The sequence below is a fragment of the Raphanus sativus genome, chromosome 3, assembly GCF_000801105.2.
Source record: "Raphanus sativus cultivar WK10039 chromosome 3, ASM80110v3, whole genome shotgun sequence".
NCBI classification, from domain to species: domain Eukaryota; kingdom Viridiplantae; phylum Streptophyta; class Magnoliopsida; order Brassicales; family Brassicaceae; genus Raphanus; species Raphanus sativus.
In genome coordinates, this window is record NC_079513.1 from 18,119,123 (window position 1) to 18,130,240 (window position 11,118).

General features: G+C 34.2%; 1 long non-coding RNA gene and 2 other non-coding genes across 3 annotated transcripts; all 3 read right to left on the bottom strand.

Annotated features, from left to right (window-relative positions):
- Nucleotides 1-12: 12 nt before the first annotated feature.
- On the bottom strand, nucleotides 13-2,459 carry LOC108845860 (uncharacterized). The gene is made up of 8 exons (XR_008943277.1): nucleotides 2,241-2,459; nucleotides 1,551-2,132; nucleotides 1,316-1,488; nucleotides 1,148-1,234; nucleotides 893-1,042; nucleotides 755-807; nucleotides 473-679; nucleotides 13-397 (listed from the first exon to the last, which is right to left on the bottom strand). It is a non-coding gene; the product is annotated as an uncharacterized LOC108845860 (long non-coding RNA).
- Nucleotides 2,460-3,049: 590 nt separating this feature from the next.
- Nucleotides 3,050-3,121, bottom strand: TRNAP-UGG (transfer RNA proline (anticodon UGG)). Its single transcript has one exon. It is a non-coding gene; the product is annotated as a tRNA-Pro (tRNA).
- Nucleotides 3,122-3,651: 530 nt separating this feature from the next.
- TRNAP-UGG (transfer RNA proline (anticodon UGG)) lies at nucleotides 3,652-3,723 on the bottom strand. Its single transcript has one exon. It is a non-coding gene; the product is annotated as a tRNA-Pro (tRNA).
- Between the last annotated feature and the right edge of the window lie 7,395 nt (nucleotides 3,724-11,118).

An 11,118-nucleotide genomic window follows, 5' to 3' on the forward strand; every position in this document is an offset into this window, starting at 1 on the left:
CTATAAAGTACAAAGCCCAACAGTATTAAAAATTAGCAAAAGTATTACTCACAATACAATAACACGTTTATCTATCTCACCAACCGGTTTGGTTCAAGTTTGAGAATACACATCTGAACAGCGATGTGTTTGGTTGGCTTTTAGTCAAAGTTGCTCACTTTGCCTATAAAGAAGCAAATCTCCCACCTTTTCATGGCTTCTTCTTGTTTCCTTCGTCAGATTCTTTTCTCTTCTTTTCATGACTTCCATATCGATCAGATCATCTATGACCTATAGACCTTTCTTCCCGCAGAATCTGACTTGCTTGCTCCTTCAGAACTAATGGCCCAGAAGTGGATCCAGGTACAATAACGTCCCATCCCTCAGAACCAAGTGTATGTTTTTCCATTCTCTTCCCCTACATGAAAAAAATAATAATGAGCAAGAAGATTTACATAGAAAAGAGTTGACGTAAGTGAGAGAAGGAAGTAACCTTCTGTTTCAAGTAGGTCTCTCTCGCCACGGTAGTAGTTCATTTCCAATGGCTAAACATTCTTCCTGCTTCCAACCCGATAGACCTACTTGATGAACACCCAAGACCAAAGCATCTAGAGGATCATTTCAGGAGGAAACATTTTATGATTCCACATCTTTCGCCAGTTGAACAGCTCCTCCCATAGTTTCAAGAGCGTTGAGGAATCTACTCAAAACCATTGTCAAGAGAAGTGAAGCGGAGAAATAAAGCTCAAAAATAAATAAAAAATCTTAGGCAGACCTGCTTAGTAGAACAAAAAAGTAGTCCTCGAGGCCAATCTCACAAAGGTGCCACTATTCAAAGGTAGCAAACTACATAATTTAAACAAACATCTACATTGATAATGCTGGAATTGAGTTTTTTTCTTAAAAAGCTCACCTTCTGGCGCATTGCAATGGCAGTATCAGGAACATCATTTCTTAAGCCACTATTGAGTTACTTAACAATTGTTTCTCTTAGAGAAGCCAGAGAATGCATAGTTTTAATCAACTCCAAAACATTGGTTGATTCTCCTGTTGCGTCAAGGCGCTGGTAAATATAAAATTTATGCAGTCAAGACTCACGAAAGAGACTGCAATATAACAAACTTTGCAATGATGTGATTCTATGGACTCATACAGTGAGAGAGCTTACCTCTTTACATTCAAAAAAAACAGACTGAGAGAAGAAAGACCTCTCTCATCCATAGATATTTTCATAGAATCAAGTTGTTCAGTGAGGCTGCAACAAAAGACACAATGGCGCTATTACCTTCTATTGATTAAAAAAAATAGAGTTGGCTTCAGAAAGTTGCGATACTACCTTCCAGCATTCAAGAAATCCTTAAGCTCATTATGGAATATTTTGAACTGCTACACAAAGTCTCCACTGTATTTTCCTGGATTCTCAGTGATTCCATTTCTTATGTTGCAATTAGATCTTCTGGACCCCGCATTCTGGTGAAGCTTGTTTTCTATGGTATGCTTGATCTCTTGCTGTAAAAAAGATGTGTTAACATGAATACTAATACAGTAACAGGTGAAGCGAGTATTAGTACCTTTCGATTGCATCATCCTAGCCTAAATTCTCTATTATCAGATGCGGAAGAGCTTTCCGTTGGAGATTTAACCGGCACTGCCTCTACAGATGCCGAAGCAGGCTTCGAAATTCTCCTTGGTGGTTGCAGAATCAGGATCAGAACCGTGAAGCGGGTTTTGACGTACCATTGTCGGAGGAAGGATATGTTTGTATACGTCAGGATGATTTCAAGAGAACAGCATAGGAAAGAATCATCAGACAATCATAGTACGGAAATATAACAACACACCCAAAACCAAAGTAACTAAATTCAGTTTTACGGCCAGTTCAACATAAACACAACCCCAACAATAAAATACCTAATTAGTCAATCGAGACAACATCCAAACGGGAAAAAAAACAAAAAAAACTGCAACACTCAAACCACAAATCAAATAGTAAAACAAATCGGATGGAATTAACTTACGTTGACGTCCACCAAAAGAAGATCAGCCCACATGAGCTCGCCGCCACATTTCATGTTTCTTGCTTCCCAGTACCGAAGCAGTCGCGCCTCAACGACGGCGGAGCACCGGCCGGATTTCAAATCCGAGAAAAAAACCTTCGTCATATCCATTAGCAGAGAAGAGGATAAAGATTGGAATTATCGATGATATGTATCAGAGAGATTAAGAGGTCAAGAAAAACAACAAAAGAGTGAGATACGGACCTTTTATAGGACACACCAACGTATGATCAGCGCAACCGAAGAGACCGCATTAGAGGCACGAATTTAAGACATTTGTAGTAATTACGATGCGCAAGCAACAGATCCGTTACAGTATCCGTTTCTTCACGATCGGCGCCGATGGAGATAGGGAGGACGAAGGCGAGAACCCTGTAAATCCGATTAGGGTTATCGTGTTCTCTGGTTTTAGCTGGGCCGGCATATGAGACCAAGCACAATATGAGATCAAGCCCAGCACATAACACGCGGATAAGCCCACGAACGACACCCTTTAAATGAAACGATGCGGTTTAACAAACTGGACGCGTGGCGGCTTGTGGGAGCTCGAATTTCTTAGGTGGATGCTGATGTGTCAGCAGGAGAGATCCAACCTTCTTTTATATATATAGATTTAAGTGAAAAAACTTAAGGGATGGCTGTTTTCTAGATCCATCCTCAAAATGCGTAGTTCTGTTTTCTTTGGCGTTTGAGTATCTAAATAGCCATTTCTGCTCTCTGGTAGTTGACTATCTTTTTAATGGTTTTTTTGTGGATTTGGTTTTCCTCATGGACCTGTACAACATAATTAGTAAGTATGAAGAAATGTAAGTTGTCTGAGATCTGATGTATAATGCATAGATTATGGCCTTGTATGTGATATTCTGATCAGTATAATTTGTTAATAAGATATTTTAAGGGTGCATCTGTTGACTTTATGTAGCTCAGTCTCTAATTTAAGCACAAAACTATGAATTTTTCTTACCTAAATTTTTCCCTAGGCTTTAAAACAAAAGGCTTCAAAATTAGTTGATGGGGCATTCCGAGAATCGAACTCGGGACCTCTCGCACCCAAAGCGAGAATCATACCACTAGACCAAATGCCCACATGTTAATTTTACTCATTTGAAGCTGCTACTTTTTTAGTTTTCAGTTGACTTACCTTTTGTGTGTTTACTTTGGCGGTTGTAGGAGTGACTTGGTGTCTGATGTTGTGTGGTTAGAATGGTTCAAGAAAAGTTTACTTTTTTCAAATCTCAAACATTTGATCTATAAGGTATATCATAACATAAAAAATATAGAAACCAATATTTGAATATATGAAAATGTTGGTACTACAAATACCCTAAAGATGTTATTGATGGTGAAATTCTAGGAATTGGCAATCTTATAGTTGAACAATAACCCTATAATATGCACCATAGAAAGAATTGTCAGTAACAAAAATTTAGCTGCATTTAAAACATACACAGTTGAAAATGTCAATGGGGCATTCCGAGAATCGAACTCGGGACCTTTCGCACCCAAAGCGAGAATCTTATAGTTGAACAATAACCCTATAATATGCACCATAGAAAGAATTGTCAGTAACAAAAATTTAGCTGCATTTAAAACATACACAGTTGAAAATGTCAATGGGGCATTCCGAGAATCGAACTCGGGACCTCTCGCACCCAAAGCGAGAATCATACCACTAGACCAAATGCCCTGATACTAATGCAATTCAGGTTAAGCGCTGAGGTTTCATGTAATAGACTAAAACCATTTCTGAAATGGATACGACTTGGGTCTTGTTTCTGTGATTGACTTTAGCACATAATCAGTATTGAACGTCGTAAGATAATTAATGTCTGAGATCTGATGCAAAGTGCGCAGGTTATGGCCTTTGGATACAATTTTAAATAGTAACATTCTGATCAGTTGAAATTACTTCTTGAAATTTAAGTGTGCATTTTTTTAAGTTCTCGTAGTTCATAATCAGGATTTAATAAAACAAAAGAAATAGAATATGCATTTTGTATTTTTTCCTACATTTTAGAACAAAATTTTCAAAATTAGTCAATGGGGGCATTCCAAGAATCAACTGTTATTACTTCATTTGTTCATTTGAAGTAACTGTTACTAAAATTCAGTTTCACTTATTGTTAGTGTGTTACCTGAGCTTTAGTAACTTGGGCGTGAGACTCCCTTCTGTTTGTTGCAGCTCATTCTTTGAGAAACTGGCAGGATTTGAATGTTAATCTGGTTGGAACTGTTTAAGAATAGTTTACTTTTCTGCAAATCTATATCATCCGACCTGAAAATAAAGGTACGTGACACAATCAAAACACAGAAACCAGTATTTCAATATATCATAGTACTGAAATACACATATCCTAAGATTTTGATAATGGCGCTTCTGCAACTCACTTTTTTATATATAGTAGAAAGACAAAAACTAAAGCTTAGCCTACCTATAAAAATGTAGAGATGTAGTTTTGAGCCTCCAGACGCTTGTTGTGTTGCACTTTTGTAATTTACTGATGATGAAGTTCAAGCGGATGGTCAATTGTTTAGTTGACATGATCTACAAACGAGAATATTTTCTCTGAACCAACTGCTCGGCTGTTGATGGTAATTGGTGAACCTTCAGGTCAAAGCAACTTTTATTTGGTACCTCTTTTGTTTTTTTTTTTGTCTTTTGCTCGAACTTTGTTTAACTTAAGCGTTTGCGTTTGTTTTCATTTCCGTAGCATACTCTGCTTGGTTATGGTGATTGGAATATTATCAAGACGGAGCATGCATATCTGAAGTATTGAATCCTGAAAGCCATGGTGCATGTGAGTAGCAATTTTTGTAAATCTAGTACCAAAAGCATAAGAAAGTATTTATCACAACTGAGCTGTAAAAATACAATGGGGCATTCCGAGAATCCAACTTGGTACCATTTGCATCTTGTTTAATCAGTCGTTTGTTTTTCTAGCGGATCTGAAGGAAATAATACTCTTCGTATCTTGTTTAATCAGTTACTTTGATCATGTTAGTCACTCTCGAAAGTCATATCTCATGTCTTATATCTAGTCATTTGTTTTTCTCCTTGAATTACGTAAATTATTGAACTTAGGATTAGAAGTCCTGATATGCTTTCTACAATTTGTGATACTGAGATATGTGATGTTGTAGGTCTCCTGAATCCTCCTGAGATATAGAAAAAGGGGCATTCTGAGAATTGAACTCGGGACCTCTCGTATCCTAAGCGAGAATCATACCACTAGACCAAATGACCTGTTGTTCAGCAAATAAGTTAAAGGCTAAAGTATCTTGAACTTTTTATTATAGTTTATGTTCAATTGTTCATCGTATAATATTGTTCCTAATAGTTAGTCTTTCATGTGAAATGTTAGATTTATTGTATGAGCGGGTATTTTTTCCACATTCATAGGAGACTCCCGTGCAACTTGCTGTGCATAATTACGATGGAAGAATAAGTAAGTTTACATTTGGATATTGGTAGTGCGTTCCGATCATCTAACGTTCAAAAATGTCAAAGGGGCATTCTTAACTCAGGACCTCTTACACCCATAGGGAGATCATTCCACTGACATAAATGGGTTCGTATGTTTGAAGAAGAGGAGGTTGACAACGATATCTTTCTGAAGCTTAGATCATTGTCCACTTAGTTGACTTTATAACATTTTGGTATTTAGGGAAAGGACATACTAGAATAACACTGACAGATCCTATCGGTGACATTAGATTGTTTTTTGTCATATGGATCAAATAAGGAGGAGAAAAGGAACGAGATTGAGGAAAGAATTAGAGGGGATAACCAAGGATTCTAGCTATAACTACAATCAATAGTAGCATTGTACGGTTTAATTTCTTTCTTTATTAGTTTAGTGTAATGTATCAAGTCCCTAAGTATGAGAAAAATATATACACCTCAAACATTCTCATTCCTCAACGCCCTCTTAATTACAATCCCAAAGCATTATAGGGGGTTTCTTTACTACTCCATATAGTGTAATGTAAACTCTATATACTCTCTCTGTTTTATATTAAATGTCGTTATAGATAAAATTTTCGTTGCAAAATAAATGGTAATTTAGCATTTTAATGTAAAATTTATTAACTTTATTTTTCATTTTATTTTTCTATTGGTTGAAATGTACGAATAATGGTGTTTTATATAAAAAATATACAAAATTAAATTATTTTTTAATCTACTTACACAAATTTAAAATGACACTTCAAATGAAATAGGATGAATATTGGTTCTGTCACGGGAGATTTGTTTTTATAATCTCAATCAAATAAACTTGAGAGAATGTTGTTAAAAATCATGTTTCTCGAAAACTTACCTTTCATACTTAGAAAATTGATACTATTTCATAATTAATTCCACACATAAAATGTTTGTTCTAAAGTTCATTATACACGTGTTAGTTGACTGGTCACTGATTCTTAGGCTTTTGAAATACTACGTTTTTAGCATATTCCCAATATGATTAATTAACAAATCTGTTTTTTTTTTCTTTTGTCAAACTTTTAAGAGAATGTGAATGAATTTTATGCCATTTATCAAATTTTTAAAATGTAACTTTAGTGTAATGCAGGATTTTTTTTCATATAAATAGTTTTGTGCCATTTTTGTTGGATGTTGTTTGATCAGTAATGAGAACATCTTAGTTGTCGAAAATAGATCTCCTCAGTTTTATCCAGTGGCGGAGGAAGAATTTTGTGTTACCAGGGTCAATTTGTTAATATCCATATTTTATAGGGGTCAATGTGATACATTTTCAGTATTTCATCTGACTTTAAAAGGAAAATACAAGTAAATTTCATTTTTAGAAAATCCATATGGGTCATGTGACTCCTTGATTGTGGGCTACCTCCACCACTGGTTTTATCAATATAAGGTTATTTCATCTTATAAGTTTTTAGACATTTTCAAGCAAAATTAAAGAGAAACACTTTGCAATATCATTGAAAAGTTTTTATCATAAACATAGTTCTCAAGGATCAAATTATCAAAATAACCAAAACATTTTTAATTAAATAGATAAAATACATTAATATCCTATGATTAACTAATCTACACTTTTTGACAGTAACTAATATAGATTTAAGGTTTAGATTTTGGGTTGAAATTTTGTGAGAGGAGTTGGGTTAAGATTTAATATCTAAGATTTAAATTAAGATTTAAATTTAAAATAATAGTTAAAAAATTAGATTTCAAAATAAAATTTCAAAAGAACGAAAAACAATGAATTTTATTTTGAAATATAATTTTAGTATTGAATAAGTGGTCTTAAGATTCAATAATTAAAATGTAGTATTGGATAAAATATTAAAACGTAGTTGACAAAAAAAATACATTGTCCAAAATGTAAAAAGGGATACTCAAATTTTTTATTTCATGTATTCTATTTATTGTTGTTTCATTTTCCATTTATATGGGTTTATATTTGTGTGTACAGTGGTGGACGGAGGTTAAGACCAGTGGGGGCATGTGCCCCGGTCTAATTTTGATTTTTCCTTCATTAATTAATACTAAATTATATAATATTTAATAATTTTATAACTATACACAATGAAAATTTTTGATGTGACCCCGTCTAAATATAGGGCTAGATCCGGCCATATGTGTGTATATGAGTTTATAATTCACAAGCCTATTCTTGAATTTGCTTATTCACAAGCCTATTATATTTTCATTTTACATAGTATATTTTAATATTACAAAATATGAAATACTGTTTTTAAATTTTAATTTATATCTAAAATTTTAGAAATATATATTATAATTTGTTTAGGTCTTTTCTAGTGACTAGTGCAAATTTTAATTTATATCTAAAATATTAGAAATATATATATTATAATTGTTATAGGTCTTTTCTAGTGATTATTGTTGAGGATTTAGTATTTAGAGATTGTGCATATGTGGGTGGGGTGTATAAATGGAATGACAGCTTGAACCATGTTCAATTTGGCAAACCATTTTACATCATATATAAAATGCAATGTTTGCACTATTATAGTTTTATTAAATAGAATAGACTAAACAATGTTTTTTTATATTACAAAATGAAACAAGAATTGTGATGTCAATAGAGCTTATAATGAATATGTTTGTGGTAAATAAGTGGGAATTGGTTATTCTGCCATCTACAGAGAACACATCCAAAAGAATTTAAGTAAAAATTGTAATCCAGACATTATTTAATGTCTTACGTATGCAAAGAACTCACAAATATACATTGAAGTATACCATACTAATTTCATTTGTATAAATTTAGTTACTTGATTGTATATATCTACTTGTATGTAACTCCTGTCCACGGCTACAACTAAAGACACCATTTACTCTCTCCATTTTAACTGATTACTTGCAAAAGGTAAGGGTATAATCAGTTTAATAGGAGAGTAAATTTAAAAACTTAATTATATCAAAATCATTGTTATATTCTTAACTTTCCTTCCAAATTTGATTGTTTTTCTTGGTTGCAGTATTGCCATCCAATCCAACCCTATCTGTTAATGCTCGCATGAATAAGCCAAATTTTATTGGTTTAGTTGCAATATTGTCAAACTATACTTTAAGTTTGGTTAATTATGATATTATAATATATGAAAATATTATAAAGATGAATTTTACTGTCAACAGCATATACATCCTATGAGAATTTTCATTTGACTATACCATCTTTAGTCATTCTATAAGATCTACGCCAGCCGATACTCTTTACTCCATACTGAAACATCTTGTAACCATTTATTATACAATATGCATAATTTATATTCTTTAAGATTTGAATTTCAAACTTTCGGTCTAGAACATTAATGAATTATTAGTCAAAATTTATGGGTTAAAAGGAATTTCACTTGCCATACTGTTTAGATATATAGTGAGATGAGTTATAAGTTTAACTATTAATCTAAATCTATAAAACTATAATATACAGAAACAGACTCGGTCTTTTGAGACAGATATTTATTTCTAACTTTAAGGGGGTTTCTATATATATATCTGTACATGTGTAATTAAAAAAATATATAATTATATCAATACTAATTTGTTTTGAATAATTAAAATTTAAGATATTAACAGTCACAAAAAAAAATCATTTTAGATTTACTTCATGGTTGGCAAATATTTATTTGATGATTTATTTTGTATGGATTTACGAAAAGATCAGGGCCAGCCAAAGAAACTGAACCAATCTATTGAAATTTTCCTGTAATAACAAGTAAAAATAGTGTCCAAAATCGAGATATGAGTAAACATGCAAAGTTATGGATAGAGCAACTGATGATAATAAACAAAGATAAGGATAAACATGATAAATTGAAAGTGGGGGAGTTTGCATGTGATAGGAAATTAGGGTATTGAAGAGAACGCATGTTGGTGTATATATTTACTAATGTGAGCATTCAGTGAGACTACATAAAATGAGCGCAATTTTAGCTTACAAGTTACAACCTCTTTTCTTTAACCCATATCTCGTGCTGCCTCTCCGTGTACTGTTAATTAAATGCATCGCTCGTAACATATAATATAACGATATGCTATAGAAATGTGTACATAACTAAAGAAGAACACTACAAGAAAACACGCAGATTCTGAGGGAAATACCGAGGGAAAATGAGTTCTTCGGAAATTTCGGACAGAATATCGAGGAAATACCGAGGAAACCAAGAAATGGGGTTTCCTCGAAATTTCCTCACTATTTTTTGAGGAAATTTCGAGGAACACCAACTTCCTCTGTAATTTTCGAGGGGATACCGAGGAAACCAGGGTCGTCGGAAAAAATCGACGGATATTTCTAATATTTCGACGACATCTTGTAGCCGTTAGAGAGCCGTTGGGAGAGCCGTTGGGGGATTTAAACAATTTCGAGGAAATTTCGAGGAAATGTCTGTTTCCCTCGAAATTTCCTCGATATTTCCTCAGTATGCCGGGAGGATTTCTTCTATAAATACAGCCACCCCTCTTCCTCTTCATTCACTCCATTTCTTTTCTTCTTCTCTCCTAGTCTCACGAATTTGATTCCAAAAAAATATGTCTTCTTCAAATTATTTTCGTTCTTGGATGGATCGACCTCATTTGGATCCGGACACGAGATTGCTTACGGAAGAATACAATCAAGGTATAATCGAGTTCATGAGGGTAGCTCGCAAACAACCGGAAGCAGAAACAGGTAAGTTAAGATGTCCTTGCTCTAATTGTAAAAATAGAAAAGTTATTAAAGAGTGGGATGTTTGGACTCATCTATTATTGAGTGGGTTTACACGAAGTTACAAAATTTGGTATCATCATGGGGAAACTGATTATGAACTTGGTAGTACTAGCGAACCTCAGCCGGCGGTTAGATTAGAAGAACCAATTAGGGCGGATGTAGATTATGGTGTAGGTACTGAGCAGATGATAAATGATCATTTTAGAAGGGAAGATTTACCCAATGCAGAAGCTAGGAGATTTTATGAAATGTTGGATGCTGGAAAGCAACCATTGTACGAAGGTTGCAGAGATGGTCATTCAGCTTTATCATCTGCTATGAGACTGATGGGCATTAAAACAGATTATAACTTGGCTGAAGACTGTGTGGATGCGATAGCTAATTTTGTTAAAGGTATTCTACCTGAGGATAATGTAGCTCCAGGTTCATACTACGAGGTTCAAAAACTCGTAGCTGGGGTTGGTTTATCTTATCAGGTAATAGATGTATGCAGCGATAACTGCATGATTTATTGGAGGGCGGATGATCAGCGGACTACATGCAAATTTTGTGGGAAGCCTCGTTATAAAGATACTAGTGGAAGAGTTCCAGTGCCATATAAAAGGATGTGGTATTTGCCTTTGACGGAAAGGTTGCAGAGGTTGTATCTTTCAGAACGCACAGCGCAACGAATGAGATGGCATGCGGAGCACTCAACAGATGGTGAGATTAGACATCCTTCAGATGCAAAAGCGTGGAAACATTTCCAATCAAAGTATCCCGACTTTGCGTATGAGAGAAGAAATGTCTACCTTGGATTATGTACTGATGGTTTCAGCCCGTATGGGAAGAGTGGAAGACAATATTCTCTATGGCCAGTCATTGTTACACCATACAACTTATAC